The following is a 6929-nucleotide window of genomic DNA, read 5'->3' as shown; positions in this document are numbered from 1 at the left end:
TTCCTCTATTCCCAAAGATAGTATATTTCTTGTTAAACTGCTGAGCCTCCTGAGGGCCCTTTGTCACCCTCTCAGCAAGGCCTAACAGCCTGTAATCCAATTAACAGAATGGCTGCTGTAAACCTCTTTGCAGCTTTGCTGGGGGAAGCCATACACTCGGTAGTAAACACCAGATGATCTGCTGGCTGTTTGATTTCTGAAGCTGAGGGCTGAGAGACCCCCCTCCCCCAATCCGGCAGCTTTAGTCAGACTTCTCACGTAAGGCTCCCTTCTTTATTAGTAACTCCTGTGACATATGGTGTCATCTGGAGTTAAATCGCAGGTCCATCTTGCTCAATATTGTGTTTTATTTATTTATTAAAAATGCCGACTCTCCATTAGCACCAGTGCGGGAGTGTTATGTTGCAGCTCTTCTGTTATGGTTTTTAAACTGGAGATATCAGGAGAAAAGTAATCCATGACTCTCTGTGCAAGCAGAAGTTCTTTCCATTTGGCACTCACCCCCCCAAAAAAAAATAATGTAGCAGCTGAATACTCCATAACAAAGTTCAAATGAACTTTGAACATCCATTTCAACCTTGTTCTCTGTAAACTAGGACTACAAAAGCATTCTGTGGAATTTAAAAGCTTATCTGCATCGATTTAAACACTGGTCAAGCTCACTTGCTCAGCAAATCATAAAAATTGCTGATTCCATTTTGCGCAACAGAGCTAAAGTGCTTCATATAGGTCAGGAATAGCCATATTGCGAGACATACTGGTTCATGCATTGATCTAGAGGGCATAGGGAACGGCCTTGAAGGACAGGAGGATGAGTCACTACAGAAGAAAGTTAGCACCCATCCCTCCTAGAAGAATGAAATATTTTAGGAAATATTAAAAAGGCACAATATTTCCCTGGATGAGAAAAGGAGGAACATGTTTTTAAAGACAAAGCAGCTCCCTACTGCTCCCTGCCCCCAGCAGATATTTGGTGCCCATTGAGGACTGGGCCAGCCTATCTACAAAACAAAAGACCTCAGCTCCAGGTTGATGGGATTAAGACAGGGAGTCTGCAACCAATAGGATACATGCCCTTGTCAGAGGAACAGGAAGCTCAAGGTCAAAGCCCAAGGGAGGATATAAATAACACTCACTCTCCACTCCATGTGTCCAGCTGCCCGGACCTAAAACCCATGTGGTCCTGTTCACCATTAAACCATCCTTCCAAGCAGCCTCCATTTTTCCAGTGTCTTTCTCCCCACTTGGAACTGAACCCAGATGGACATTTGTTCTAACACTACCAAGTCAATGATCAGACAAGCACAGTCTGTATCCTTTCCTAGAAACTAATTTAAGAAAATGGCTCAGACCAGCTCCTATTTCACATCAAGATAAAGGGGAGGGGTGGGGGGGCAGGAGGGAAGTATATTCAGATTTGAAAGCTTCTGTTACTAGAGATGCTACCATAAAAATAGTCCTGACCTATATGCCATTGGTTTCTGAATCTACCTCATAGGTCTGAAATGCACACTACTCTTACGCTGTACTTTATTTACTAAGTTATAAATTGATTAGATATACTCAATCTATTAAATCACAAATCAACACATCATGGCTTAGTGCTATATATGAGCCTACGTATGTGTGCTTCCCACCTCATAGCACAGAGAACTGCATATCAGTTTCTAAAAATTGTAGTTGGAAGGTTTGGCTTGCAGCCCAGCTCTTACAAATTGCCCATCGTTGCTGTGAGAAGTCATTCCTAACCTTGAATTTTTAAGTCACTTTCTGTTCTGATATATGATTCAAACATACAACCTCAGCAATTCAGGCTATTCCCATTTACAACCTATGTGAGCGTGCAGAGATCAGGTGCAGAGAAACATAAGAGAATCCAAAAGCTTAGAATAGAAGGCATTTGTCATGGTCCAGCACCCAAAAACCTTATTAATAAAGTTTGAGGTGCATTTTTAAAGCCATCTAAAAATGGCCCAGTGTTAAGATGGAGATAGTAACACAACTTATATGTGTTCACTTCACTTTGGTCAGATGTTTCAGATGTCCAATGTCTTTTAAAGGAGCTGGAGACAGCTTTTCTATGATTCAAGATTATTTATTGATAATGGCTGTGATCATGCAACAAAAAATATCCGCTGCCGATTCTCCGAATTGCTCAAAATTTCCACTACCGGTTCTCCAGAACCTGTCAGAACCTGCTGGATTTCACCCCCGTAACTCTCCCTCAAAAGACCTATCAGCTTCATCTGATTGCCCTTCATTCTATCTACCTCCACAACAGTTCTATGGCATAGATTAGGCTGAGTGTACAAGAATCGATTCAGAACTGAAAGTGAGACCCCACTCTTAAATCACCTGAACCACGGCATTCTTCGTACACCACAATCAATGGTTTGCAAAAAGGCTTAACCAAAGTAACCTTAGCATAACTGCAAAATATGCAAATCTTGTTAGTTTTCCACTTGGTTTAGGGCAAGCTGTGTGTGGCTTGTTCTGTAGAAAATAGGATAAATTCAGTAAACTCCGCACAGCCTGCCAGCAATTTAAATCCTTTCCTATGTCTGTTAAGAAAGTATTATAAAAGGGGATCTGTGGATAGGGTGGAAAAGTCAAGACGATGGCCACTTTGGTGGCCACCATCTAGAAACTTGGAGATCATGAGTTCTAGCCCCACCTTGGGCACAAAGCCAGCTGGGTGATCTTGGGCCAGTCACTTTCTCTTGACCCCTAGGAAGAAGCAATGGCAAATCACTTCTGAAAAAATCTTGCCAAGAAAATTGTAGGGATTTCTCCACGCAGTCTCCAAGAACGGGACACGATTGAACCCAAGGGGAAAAAAAAAACAACCTGTTGAAAAAGTGCTACCACTTGGGGGGGGGGGAGGGAGGCCTGTGAATAGGGTGAAAAAGTCCAGATAGCAGCCATGAGGGTGCACTCCAAGTCCCGCCCATTACCACACGCACATAAAAAGGGGCGGGGCTTCCAGCGCATCCTCGTGGCCGCCATCTTGACTTTTTCACCCTACCCGGCAGACCGTTGGTACCATTCTTAGAATTGGGGAGGGGGGCTGAGGGGGGGGGGAAGAGTCTCGCGGCTGGCTTCAGCCATGGAAGCTTGCGGAGTGGCCTTGGACCGGTCGTTGAATTTCTTCGGCCTAACCTCCTTCCCGCGGCTGTTGCCAGAAGGGGGAACAAAAAGGAGGAGGAGGGACTCCGTTACCTCGAGCTCCTCAAAGGAAGGACGGGATGCCAGCGAAGGAGAGAATCGCTCCGTCGCCTCTTCGGAAGAGCGAGCGAGCCAGCCGTTGGCTTCGAAAAGGCCACTTTGTCAGACTAAAGGACGTTGGCGCGCCGGGCGAGGAATGGCGGGAAGACAAGAGCCGCTTCTTCCTCAAGTTCGTCCCGACAAACTCCTCCTCGCAACGACTAGAGCAGCAAGAAGGCCACACGCCGCTGGACTGAGGCGCTTCGGCGCTAAACGTGGGAACAGCCCAGATGCGGCGGCCGGAGAGGAGAGGAGGGGTTCGGCGCCGCCACACGCTGCGGCGGCGACGACGTGGCGAGGTCCCCGTCCCTGTGCTCTCTTCTCCGGGATGCCGATGTAGCTTTTGTCAAAATTGCCTGCTCGTTCCTCACGGTTCGAGAAGCAGTTTTATACGGCGAGCGCTTTTGCATATTCTCCTCAGGATAAGTTGGCTCGGCGCCTCTGAAGAGGTTTGGCTTGAGTTCCTGTCCTAAACTAAACGGGTGCCTCCTTTGCCCCCCGGAAATCTCATTGTACATATGTTGTCCACTGACAATAAAGAATTGAATTGAATTGAATTGAATTGAATTGAAATGTGGATGCTGTAGAAATCTCCCTTTGCCATATATTGCCTCGATAAACCGCTGCACATTCTCACCTTCCTTGTTCCTCTTGTTTCTTGGGAATGGATGGAGCTCAGGCCTCTTTCCGCCTCTTTTAAAATAGTGAAATTTAGGGGTGCCAGAGATTGGGCATCCAGAGGTGAAATTTAGGGGGTGGACGGGCAGGCAGGGGCTGCAGTTCAAGATGGCATTCTGGATCTGAGCAAAAGGAGCAACGAAAATTTGCCCCCTCCCTTTTGAAATAAAGAGATCTCTTGCTGCGTGATGACACCCCAAACCTAAAACAAATGGTTTAGCTCTGCTTCTGGAGAATATGACACTCTTGCCTCTTGCATGCACATAGGTTGCTTGATCGTGCATGGAAATCTAGAGCTCTATCAGATGCTCCATTGAGGGGGGGCAGCCTCACCTTTAGAGAGAAAGAGGCAGCCACCTCAAGTACATTTTGTGTGTCTCACAGCAGAATGGAGTGTTAGGTAATGGATGGTGTTTTTACTGCGGTGAAGGGAGAATCCTTGTCTCACACAGCAAAACGCCCTAGGCTGACCTATGTCCAAATCTACCATGTCACACATCTTGCAGCTACAGCAATACGTTTGGAATTGCTGATAGTATATCTTTATATCCCTTTAAGCAAAAGAACAAAACCGTGTTGGCTTTTTGATCAGTTGAAGAGAGATACCAAAGCTGAAAACTTGTATAAATAGTCCTCGATTTACAACCATTTGTTTAGTGACTCTTCGAAGTTACAACAGAAGGGCCTGGTGGCTCAGCAGACTGATAGCATTGTGATTTAACACCAGCTGTCTGCAATTACTGTAAGTTCAAATCTCACCAGGCTCAAGGTTGACTCAGCCTTCCATCCTTTTTAAGGTAGGTAAATTGAGGACCCAGTTTGTGGGGGAAATAAGCTGAATTTGTATAAATATACAAAAGTATGAGGGCTACTTCTTAACACATTGTAAGCTGCCCTGAGTCTCCGGAGAAGGGCGGCATATAAATCAAAATTAAAAACAAAAACAAAAACCCAGCACTGACAAAAGTGAGTTACAGCTGGTTTTCACATGACTGTTAGAGCATCCTCATAGTTATGTTACTAAAATTGGGATGTTTGGTACTGTATTTATGACAGTTGCATTTTGCTAGGGTCATGTGATCACCATTTGCAATCTCTCAAGTATGCTTCTGATAAAAGTTAATGCAAAAGCCAGATTCACTTAACAAATGTGGCAAGAAAGGTAAAATGGGACAAAACTCATTTAACAACTGTCTTGCTTAGCAATGAAAATTTTGGGCTCAATTCTGGTCATAAATTGAGGAGCACCTATAGTAAAATATAAAAGATAGAGTGACTGGGGGGAAGGAAGGAAAAATTGGAGAAACTTGGTAGAAAAATTAGTGAGATTTTCATTGATGAAAAGTTAAAATGTATGGTAGAAGGAAATTTGAGGCCCATTTAATAAAAATGTGCAAAGGGTAACCCAGATTACTTCTGGAAGAGATTATGTCCATGAAACAATAAATGGAATAGACTACCCTCTAGGCTGCAATGAAAAAGATCCATTTTAAATCTTAATCCCAAACACTGGAAGATTACAATATTTCACTGGATAATTAGATGTTCTTCATACTGCTTGTTTCACAACACTTTTATGGAAAGGGAGGTGTGAAAATGGGTCCATCCAGCATGTAGTCCATGACAGTTTCATGTGGTCCATGACAGTTTCAGAGGTGGTCAGAAAAATCAAGATGGCCACAATGGTGCATGGTGCAATCAAAGCTGTCCCTATTTTTTATGTGTACCATGTCTGTCTCACACATTAAAATACAATTTTTTAATGTGGCCATCACCTTGGCTTTTTTAAACCATACTGTATTGTGCAGACACATTTAATTTCTGTTGCTCAGTAATGCTGTTTATGTCCCCTCAGCCATTTCCTTTGGGGGGGAGGGGATTCCACTGTTGCAGAGATAACAAAATGGGGGAATCCTATGCGGATGGGGAGATCAGAACCTAGTCAAGGTAGGATCAGAGTATGCACCAGGAAAATTCAAGATAAGAGGATTAAAAGTCCATGCAGTCTATGCGGTGGCTCCAGGTGCTCAAAATGATCTCTTGACTAAAAACCATTGCAAAAACATAATTAATGTGTGCAGGTGTTACCCTGTCTCATCCCCAGAGAGAAATACGTAAGAACTATTTTTATATGAGAATCAATCCTTCTGTCAGCCTTCCCTCTTCCATAATGGGAGTGGTGGGTGGTGATAGAGGAGAGATAGATAGAATGGAGTGTCTTGGAAAGGGCATGGCTGGCCCAGAATATTCTTTAGTGTTTTACTGTATTCTCTGCAGATTTCCTTTGTTGTTAATATAACATATTGCTGGAAGGTGGTTTTGCCTGCTGTTTGTTTGCTCCAGAGTAGCCCCTCCTTTTGAAATAATTTATCTTACTGGGTAGGCAGTTAAATTATGATGGAGGAAAGGAAGCTGCAAGCTGGCTCTTATGCTCATATGGCTGCATTTATGTGAATGCACATCACAGTGGGTCTGCCAAATCTTTTCTGCAAACCCTCCCCCACCCGCCAAGACATGATTTTTAGAGATCTGAGTGCAGGGAAGAGCTGAAATGAGAAAGAAATCAAAGGCCTGCAAATGCTAAGATTTTAAAACTGGACCCTCATTTTTCTCAAAAGCAAAGGACCAGTAAAATATGTTGGAGAGAATAGCAAGTGTGGGATAGTAACAGTTGATAGAGGAGAATGTTTAACTCAGGCTAGAAATAGAAATGATGTGTTACTATTATATAGAAAAAGCAGCTTAGTGGAAGGGATTCTGAAACATGATTCTTTCTATCTAAATTATGTACTCTCTGTCTCCCCTCCCAACTTTATGAGGACTATGCAAAATTGTTACCGAGTTCTCATTTTTAATGGAATGGAATATTAGATACTTGAGATATAATCATAGCAACTGTTTTTATGTATTGTATTTTGAATGAAATGTAAATTAAATCAAATTGCTTTTGTTCGTACTTCATTTCTTTTTGTGACTAAGCCCACTGA

Source organism: Pituophis catenifer, unplaced genomic scaffold (genome assembly GCF_029215685.1).
Source record: "Pituophis catenifer annectens isolate HBS135680 unplaced genomic scaffold, rPitCat1.0.hap2 SCAF_1, whole genome shotgun sequence".
NCBI lineage: Eukaryota > Metazoa > Chordata > Lepidosauria > Squamata > Colubridae > Pituophis > Pituophis catenifer.
The sequence above is the reverse complement of the archived record's forward strand: the minus strand, read 5'-3'. Positions refer to the sequence as shown.